This window comes from Salarias fasciatus, chromosome 11, assembly GCF_902148845.1.
Source record: "Salarias fasciatus chromosome 11, fSalaFa1.1, whole genome shotgun sequence".
NCBI classification, from domain to species: Eukaryota; Metazoa; Chordata; class Actinopteri; order Blenniiformes; family Blenniidae; genus Salarias; species Salarias fasciatus.
Genome location: NC_043755.1, coordinates 13,836,877 through 13,847,244, shown reverse-complemented (window position 1 = coordinate 13,847,244; position 10,368 = coordinate 13,836,877). Strand labels below are relative to the sequence as shown.

The 10,368-nt window shown below is 40.9% G+C and overlaps 1 non-coding gene across 1 annotated transcript; it reads left to right on the top strand.

The window, feature by feature from the left end:
- Positions 1-399: 399 nt before the first annotated feature.
- On the top strand, positions 400-472 carry trnar-acg (transfer RNA arginine (anticodon ACG)). Its single transcript has one exon. It is a non-coding gene; the product is annotated as a tRNA-Arg (tRNA).
- The last annotated feature ends 9,896 nt before the right edge of the window (positions 473-10,368 follow it).

The following is a 10,368-nucleotide window of genomic DNA, read 5'->3' as shown; positions in this document are numbered from 1 at the left end:
AGGCGCTGCAGGTCCACCATACAGCCGCCAGCTGCTGCTCACGCGACCCGCTGGAGTCACGAGTGGTTGATGTTTGTTGCAACGTTGTTTGGACACATGTCTCGGTTGCCTCAAGGTAAACTCACTTTTCTCACAAAGCAAAACAAACAAGCAAACAAAAAACAGCCGTAGAATGCGCCGAGGAGTGTTTAGCAGTGTAGAGCAGAATATTACTCGACGCATGCATGATTAGAGCGACAGTCTGCAGTCAGTTGCGGTAAATAAGTTTGATACTTTTTGAAGATTTCGTGTCAGTATATGTCAGTCAGTCAGTCATTCAAAAATGAACCCTATTTGGTTCAGTAATACGCGGTGTAATGCATTTTTTCAAGAAAAATTTAGCAAGGCATTGGTATCATCGGGCCAGTGGCGCAATGGATAACGCGTCTGACTACGGATCAGAAGATTCTAGGTTCGACTCCTGGCTGGCTCGACTTTTTCCTTTTTTGACTCATAATTTGATGAGAATGTGGTAATTTTCAGGATATTTTATTTCCCCACGACATCCGCTACTTCGAACAAAAAAAAACCTTTGTTGAATCTGCAGTTACAGACAGCGTCACAGCGCTGTGGCGTGTGAACTGAAGAGATGGGACGTTTCCATCGTGGAAGTGTGCAAAAACTCTGTCTGGAATAAAAACACAAGTTTTGTTTTACGGACACAATAATGCATAATACAATCGTCATATTTACATACATATGTGCCTATTTGCACACTGCAGTGTGTATTTGTGTTTTTTTTTTTTACCGTGTATGCGCCACAATGCCCTTCCTTACTTAATGACGCAAATCATCGAGTTTATAGTTTTAAGAGTGAAACCAGATTTCTTCATCATCATCATCATCATCATCCTCATTATACAAGTTTGTTTAAACAATGTACGGAGGAGAAGGTACAGGTATAAGTAGCCAAATGTAAAAAGTTAGAATTTCTAAAAAAGAAAAACTAGTACAGATAGCTCAAAAATTAAATTAAACGCATTGCATATCACATATTTAGAGGATGAAAGCAGTACAGGAAACCACATTCATGTTTGATTATTTTTGAAGAACCAGTTTTACTATGACATGCAAAGAGTCACACTCATATACACACTCTTAAGCCTTGAGTCACAGCTGTGTGTGTACAGAAAACCACAGAGGCTGCATTAAAAAAAAAAAAAAACAAGAACAATAAAAAACACTTGCCTTGGGAGAAACACTTTATTTTTTTTCCTTAATGTCACTTGGGTTTGATAAGCTGCTGTGTCCGGTCAGCAACTGCCTCCTCCTGGAGGTTTGTTTCATAATTGTAAATCTGATTACTTTCATTAAACAAAGCAATCTATTGTTGATAAAAGAAGAACACATCTTTAACTTTGCAAATTGAGGAGAATCTAACAAAACATTAACATCCAACATTTTTTCCACCATGAATGGGACTGGTGTTAACTCCAGGACACAGACATGCACACAAGCATGGGATACATACACTCTTGAACGCTGCATCGTGTTAATGGTTTTCAATGATGCTGCCAGTTTAAATAGATCAGATTTGAACCCACATAAATAGTTTAAAATAGCCGAGCCTCTTCACAAATATGACTGTCTGTATCTGTTGTCATTGATGTGAATCATGCAGCTGCAATTATTCTGGAAGTTTGCAACATGTACCCCGTTGACACAGCTCTCATTTTCTTACAGGCCTACAAACCCTTGTGAAGAATTTAGATTCTTTGGATTTCAGCTTCTCGTTAATACTCTGACATTGAAGTCGCTTTAGTTTTTGTTGTACCATAGCTGGTAATCCCAATGTTGGCAGCTCAATCCCTGATTTTCCTCTATCCTTATGCCGAAGTGCTCTCGGGCAAAATAGTGATCCAGTGGTGGACGAGCAACTTACAAAGCAGCTGTCATTAATAGTGTCTGATCATGTCAGTAACTGGATAAATGTGACGAGTCATGTAGTGTGTTCAGATTACTGATGTAAAAATTATGCTAAATAAGTAAAATCCAAAGAAAATCATGAAAAAATAATGAATATCAGCAAACAAATAACACCGTGTCTGTATCAGGTACCGTCTGATATTCAGAGATACTGAATATCTAAGGTAAAAAAACATACTTTCTAAAAATGTTCTCTATTCTTAGGTATCAGAGACATCGTGCTCTGTGAAGATAACTTTTAAAATCAGAATAAAGAAAATTTTTTTGTACGGTTAATTTGATTAAAAAAAAACCTACCTGCTAATTTGTGCTTATACAACAGTGCTGACACACTTTAGTTTAGTACTGCTTTATAATTCAGAAGTTGTTTGCAGTAAAGTAGCGTCTGTTAGATCCAATCTAAATTTAAAGCGGTTAGTAGAGCAGCTCCTCTGAGTGTGCACGTGTTTGTTTGTGTGCATGTGCTTGTGTGTGTCTCTCCCCTGAGCGCTGACACTACTACAATTACACAGTGGCCTTTTGTGCCCAAGGAGGGGTTTAGGCGTGTGCGTGTGTGTGTGCGTGTGTGTGTGTGTGTGTGTGAGAAGGCAGACGATGGGCTCCAGGACACCCACCTCGCTGCCGCCTTGTGCCCACTGGTCCTGCCCTGGGCTGCCCACAGGATGCTGGTCAGCTTTGATGCCCTCCTCTGATCAACACGCACACACACACACACACACACACACACACACACACACACACACACACACACACACACACACACACACACACACACACACACACACACACACACCCTACAGAAGATAGCCAATACATCCTCAGAAGATCCTGTAATCTTGTTAAAGTTTCTAACTATCAGACGTCCCACCGCCGAGAGCGATCTTCACATTTATCCCATGAAACTTCAGTCCAGGCAAGCAAAGGATTTGTGATGAAGTCGCCACTGGAATCATCAGATATCAGGGGTGTTCATAGCGTGGGAGGATGAGCTCCTTCACTTCTCGTGAATTAAACAACGCTTTTATCCTCTGCTGATATTTTTGAAATCATGATTCCCTTTTAAAGATTAAAGGGAAAGAAAGTGATATTTTGAAAAGGCATCCCGAGCCTCAAATTTTCTTGTTTGCACTTTTCGACCAAGTCACAATTTGAAAACCACTGACTTAGTGCAAATCTGTGTCCTTTTCCACACCTGTTCTGGGAACCGTTCTTTTTTCTTTTCACCCGACAAAATTAACTTGTGTGCGCTGATATGTAATCTCTTACTATTTCTTTGTATTCGTCAGCTTTGTCTTGATTCAAAGGGATCACAGAAAAGACGGCGAAACTAGTAACAATACTTTCATAAACGTAACGCTATAGTTGTAGTTTTGCACACATACTAGAAACAAAAGGAATCTGACATCCAGAAGTTTAAAAGATCACCATTCTGAAATGCTACCAGAAAAGTGCCAACTCTGTTAATGCCTAACTTAATGATATACAAATATATTCATTACGGCATTGATGTTTCAGTGCCCTCCTCAGTGTCCTTTCTTTAGTTTATATTTTCCATTGATTCTTTTGAGGCTCAGCACGTTTTGTGTTGGAATATGAATTCCTCACTTTGAGGGCACAAATGCCTTTCATAAATTTGTGTTTCTGTAGCTGTGCGACCTTTATTATTAACCTCTTTATTGCAGATGCACCCCTCATGGAGTTAAATGAACATGGCAACAAGTCAAGAGCAAAAACATCCTTCAAAGTCATGAGTGCCAAGACTTTATTTCTTCACTCCGTCTCTGTTGTGTGGATGAAATAAACAGCATTTATTTGATTTTGTTTTTGTTTCTTACCCATCTCATGAAAGTCTGTACCTTAAAAGAATTACATCCATCCATAGTAACTTTCTCTTCTAAGTGCTCGTCTCACAATCTGCGTACCAACGTTGACAGGGCCCTCTGAGAATGGGCTCGCCATTTTCCAAGAGAACTGATTGGTCAGGAGGTGATGCTTTAATACTCAATCTCTTATCCTGAGCATAACCTGCAGCCCTTTGTTTTCCTTGCAAAACATCCCCCTCATAAGAGCAAAAATGCCTGAAAATTATGAAATTTGCGAGTGCACACGCATTTCCTGAAGCTGGGCGGCTTGTCCATTAAGCTGCTGCGTCATTAGCGTAGCTGCATGTATTAGACACATGCACCCTCCCCAGGGTCATATCGCCAACCCCAGACATCTGCAGATGAACCCGTGATAACATACAGCGCGGCATCTAAACATCCTCCCCTCTCCTTCTGTATGACACGGGGAAGTCATCAGGAAGACAGATGAACCGTCGCTGCACCGTGCCTCTTATATACAGCACATGGCATCACCGCGACTCATGGTTGTTGTGTTTCTCATCTTTTAGAGAGTATGCACAACCTTTTTCAGTGTAATTTTTCGCTGATGCTCTGATTTCTGGGTTTTTGATCACTGCTGCATGTTTGTATTTGAAGTGTCTTTTCTTCCCTTGACTTGAGCCATTACTGCAATTACGCTTAGTAGCCAGTTCTGAGAAGTCCATCTAGATTTCTTCTCCTCTCACAGCATGCACACATATAATTACACTGACAGCATAATATTTCTGTCTGTGTCATCCTCCATGCTTCGAATCTCCATCAAAAGCAGCACATAACCTCAGGACAGAGAACACCGTGGTCAATAACAGACACACAAACAAGTAGCCAGCCTCCGTGGATATGTGAATGACTTGCATTTCTCAGACACACACACACAGGCACACACACTTTTCAGTCACGCTCCACCCAGGGTGTCTGCAGAGTTCCTGGCCGTGGGGCAATTAGCCGTAATGGCAGGAAGCTAGTTAGCGTTATCTGCTGCCGCGGCGGCCTCCACTGGCACTGACAGACCCTGGGCCGGTCACGTAGAGACAGAGACAGAGACAGGGAGCCTGGAAGGGAGGAGGATGTGGGCCAGTTGAAATGCCTCAGGCAAAGGGCCGGGGAGAACATTACAGGCCATTATTCACCTGCTGGGCTTATTTTTGATCTGAGGAAATTAGGATTCTTAGAAAACACATCATGAGTATTGACACAAACAGAAGAGAGTGGCTAAATTTATATTTCATATATTTCAGATGACAAAAAAAATGACCTAATGTCTCATCGGTGCGCGTCTGCTTCGTCTGCGGCGTGTCTCCTGGCTGCAGTCGGGATGCCTCTCTATTGTTCCCGCGGCACGCTGCTCTTCCTGTGTGCATGACACTGTATACATGCCGAGGAGTGGGTGGATGTGTTATGGGGGGAGCGAGAGCGGTGACGGTAGAACCAGCTCTAAGAAACGTAAGAGGATGTCGTCAAGGAGGCCCAAAACAGACTTAACAAAAATAAACATACAGAAAACCCAGAACGAGACTGCGACACAACAGTCACGTAGGTTTGACCTGCTGCAGGTCACATACGGTCAGACTGGCGGGAGCACCCAGGGGGCCGCAGCACCCGGGGGTCACTGGGACTGGGCTCAAGTAATCCATCTGCGTTAGAGGAAATCCAAAAGAAGAAGATACATGGCAGATGTTTTATTATTATTAGAGAAATCCCACTATTTCAACTAGTGCTCTCAGGTTTTTCTTCTTGTTACTTCCCAGAGCAACAATAACAAAAACAATCAGCAATACCCTCCGATCACGCCCCACTTCATCTCTGTATGGCTTCAGAATATTAACTAATAAAATCCTTTTCTGAAATGATGCTCTGCTTACATATTGATTTAAATAAACATGGCTGCATTATTATCAGGCACATGTGCAAAGGTTAGATTCTTATGTATGGCTCTGACAGGCAAAGAAAATAATTCAACTCACAAAGAAGGCATTAGAATCATTTTTTTATATATAAAACACAAAACAAAGTGTATGTTGTTGTGGACACACATTTAAAGTGTGAACAGTGTTGTTTATTTGATTTGTATGTGTGTGTGTTTTAATGAGGTTTTACCGTATCTATTCACTTTTTCCTTCATCATTTCAACAGTCAAACAAAATAAAGGGCCTCAGTCAACAGCAGGAGCTGAGATAAGACCTGATAAATACCCCTACACACAGCTTACAGTAAAGCTGGAGTGTGAGGATACACAGGGGCTTCCCAGCACTGCTTGGCTCAGAGCTGACCCCACATCAGTGAAGCTATTAGCAGCGTTACTGAATACTCTCATGTAAATGTTTAAATATCCAGTAGATGTAAAAAAACAAAACAAAAAAAAAAACACCAGCATCAGTATAAATCATTGTGTACTCACAAATTGTTCCCGATTACATAAAGATTCTTTAGAATAATCTCAGCGCTCCACGACTGGTCGCATGTGTTTGGATGAAAACATCCTTCACGGAAGCTGCAGTAAAACATGGGCTGATGGCAGAGCAGCTGCAGTCTGTTGCTCTGTTTGCACATGGACGCATTCATTCATGCAAAAATAATCTATTAGTAAAATAAACAGGGCTCCGTTTTGGTGCAGTATTGTGTTTGTCTTTCTGCGGTGGGATGGGGTCAACAGTGTCCTCTTCAGTTCTGAATGGCAGTGGTTATTTCTGCACCGTGCTGTATTACTGAATGTACTGAAGTATGGTGGAAAAAATAACCTTTATTTCAATCTTGTCTGATCAACAAAGCACAGGGGTAATTTCCCCTCAGTCAAAAGGTCCAGACTGTCTTCACCAGTGTCCACACAGTGCGGTGGTTCGGCTCGCTTCGGAGTGAGACGGTCATCAGGTTCAGTGCAGGTTATGTCTGTGGAGTTTCAATGTTCTCCCTGTGTGTGTTCACAGCAGGTTGTCTCCGGTTACTCTTCATTCCTCCCATGGCCCTGAATTGGACAAAGCAGCATAGATGATTGATGGATGGATAAATTCATCCAGAAAACTTTCTACATATAAGAAACGAGACGTGAACCCAACAGGTGAGTAAATACCGATGCTGTCCACGTCCGTCTACATCAAACAGACGACCCGTCAAAGCACATGTGCAAAGATGCTTAATTCTGGACGGGACAGTCTACCATCTGTCTTCCTTCTATTGTTTTTGCTGATTGTATTTTGAATTGTTGTGACACGCAAACATTGGCAGACCCCCTTAGATCAAGCAGAGTGACTTTAGATGACCGATGATCAACTGAATGACTGAGGGAGATTAGTTTGTTCACTGATTTTGACATTTTTCTACTTTTTAGACCTGAAATGCTCAGTAGTCTGCATATTTTTTGGATAATTTAGCAGAAAACGGCTCCAAATGACAGAGGAAGCAGATTACCATTCTTCCTGGTGGTTGGCGCACTCCAGTGTCGCTGGCTGTATTTTTGTCCCATTACCGGCCCGTCTGCAGCTGGATCTGCCAGAGTGGGTTTGGATGTCTTCGATGTTCAGATGAAAGATCTGCTGAGAGATTTAATGGCGGCGCTCTGGATTGTTTAGACTGCGCAGCTGTTTGATGAGGCGACATGACTTCAGCTGGCTAACGGCCTCTTAGATCACACTAAACTTTGTTCCTTCACCGTCTTATTTTTTGGTTTTTTTAAATGTTACCTCAGCTTATTGTGATGGGGTTCCCATGATTTAAAATGAGATGTGATGTCCCCAACCAGGAAATCACAGCTGTTCAGAGAAATTCCTAACAAAACAGCCTCACATCAAAAGGCCACCTGTCAGATTCGTCTGTAAATCCACCACAAGCTTCCTGCGTGGCACAAGATGCCTGGAAGATACGACCCCCGAGCAGGAAATGGTGGGGTAACTCCCATCATTGCCCAAAAAATGTGAAGGTACAAGGGTCAGACAAAATCCTGGACTATTCCGAGATACTATTCAGACAATGCGGTGTACAGGAGGGACAGCGCAGTGCACTGTTTATTAGTTATTTATGTGACAACAATGATTGGCATAAACAGGTCTGGATGACCTCAGGGTGACTCTCCCGCTGTCTTCTCTGCGATTAAATAGAAGCAGGATAAATATAGCAACAACCTGAATTGCTGTCACTTTCACGTTGCTAACAATAGAAAGAATAGAAGAGGAAGGAAGTGTGCTTTTTGTTTAGAGTCCAATTCATTGTTATTTTGGTGATAGTGATTATGTTACAGACGTGAGCACCCACGCTAATGACTTTAAAATGGTAAACAGGCCGCAGTGCCGCTTCCCGATCAACTCAAACACTGAAAAATGTTAAAAGTGTGTTTTCAGAGTCATTATGAATTAGTGTTCAAATTGCACACTATACTAGATTTCAGCTGAGGTGATGACAGGGGTGGAAACAAAATGATTGAAATTAAGACTGCTGCTGGTGCCTCGCTTTAATATTTAGACCACTTAGACTAAGATTGTTCATTTAGTATTTTGTCACATACTCACATTAAGACCTGCAAGCTGTTTAAAGCTGCTTTTGTTGGCTGAATTTCTTCTTTTTTTTCCTAGACTGCCTGTGACTTCTTTATCTTCCACTGTTAACGCTGATATCGGACGTGTCCCGCTGAAGACATTGATCTTTCAAACACCTGGTTATTCAGTGCAGTTAATGAGTTACTCAGCCGAATAATTTTCACAATATGTTTGAGTGATAAAGTCCACACAAGGACTGATTGACATCCATTAGGACTGATGACAGTTGGGGGACAAGAAACACGGCTGATTTGGTGATTCTGTTTTCTGATTTATGAAGCCATCACACACATATGCAGTTACATAAAAACAAGCCACGCACACACGTAGCTGATCACTGGTTGTTCTCTCTAAAGTCAAACTGTAGGACCTCTATTTTTCTGTTCCGCTCAAATTAAATGGTGGCTACATTACAGCAGGTTCATGGATCAAGACCTGCTTCACCCATTAAAACTTTCCCTTTATTTCATCAGTATTTCACTTAATAAACACAACTAGTTCATTGTTTCTAGTATTTTCAACATTTTTTTTCTGACATTTAAATGACATATACTTGCAACTTTCTCACATAATTGGAACGATATGTCCTTAAAGTATATATATATTTTATATCATATCATATCTTTAAACCCACACTTTAAAAGTGTGTTAAACAACTCTTTTTCCATCTATTTCTGACAGACAGCAGGGTCCTCATCTTCCAAATATAACAACTGTTCAATTCAAACAGGAAAATGTAAGGAATAAATAGAATACGACATCTTTAGACAGGACTGTTTACTGAAGATTCAGTCAAATAAACCAGGAGTCCTGCTTATCTGTACAGAAAAGTGACTTGAGGACAAGTGAGTACACACTCGGGTCGCGCACAGAGGGAGGCGAGGGTGTGCCGTCCCGTCTCACGACAGTCGGTCTCTGTCTCTCCCTCCTTCCTGCTTGTCTCAGCCTCAAGTCTTCAGCTGATCTCCAGCTGTTACTGAAAGCGTCAGTGTAATCTCGCCTATCAGTCACTAAAATGCAATACACAACACAGCATACTGGCTTCAGACACTGCAGATTTCATTCAGTTCAGATCCCGCAGTAGATTTAAATTTCAAAAACAACAGAAGCAAATAGAGATATTTGGTTTTATATCACTGAAAAAGTGACTGAGATTTCCTTTGATTAAGTTTTTGTATAATTCACAGTGTTCATAGTGTTGTGTATTTTGTTTGCATTTTACATTTGTTTCTGGTATTATCTTTTCACTGCTGACAGAAGAAAATACAGATTTGTGTTGTGCATTTATGTTTGTACTGTATGTCTGCATGGATGGATGGATGGATGGACGGATGGATGGATGTTTGGACTCCTGCTGGCTTTGTGTAGTTGACAAAAAGAAAATCAAAGATAGAATTTGCTGACTTCAAGTGTAATTGTGTGTATATACGGAAAGTGGGAGGGACGGAATTTCTTCTTTTATGTTTTTTTATGTTGTTTGATGCTGTAAAACACTTTTTGTTGCTTTTTTTCAAAGATGGATTTGATAAAGATTGATGTCAAACATATTTACTAAAACTGTTTTTGTGCAAAAGCTGTGTCAGAAAGTGAATAACTTAACAATTTCATGCTGGAAAGGCAACATGAAAACACTGTTTATGCGAACATGTGTCATCTGCATATAGAAAAGTTTCTTGATCTTGTATATTTGGGTTTATGTGTTAAACTCTTAATTTACTTTTCTCTATTTACTAAAGAAGTTACAGTACGGTGCCTAATCGGGTAGTTTGGACTCGTTTTATTTCACCATATCTTAGTGTAAAGTAAGTATTCTACTTTGAAATATTTAGATTTATTGTCACCGAGGTGCCAAAAATCCACAACTTCAAAACAACCTTGTTACGCACATTCACATAGTCATAGTTCCTACACTCACTGAGTCACTGTAACACCATGAAACCAAGCGTCAGGTCCTGAAAAGACAGTTATCTTCTCGTTCTTCTCACTTGCATCTC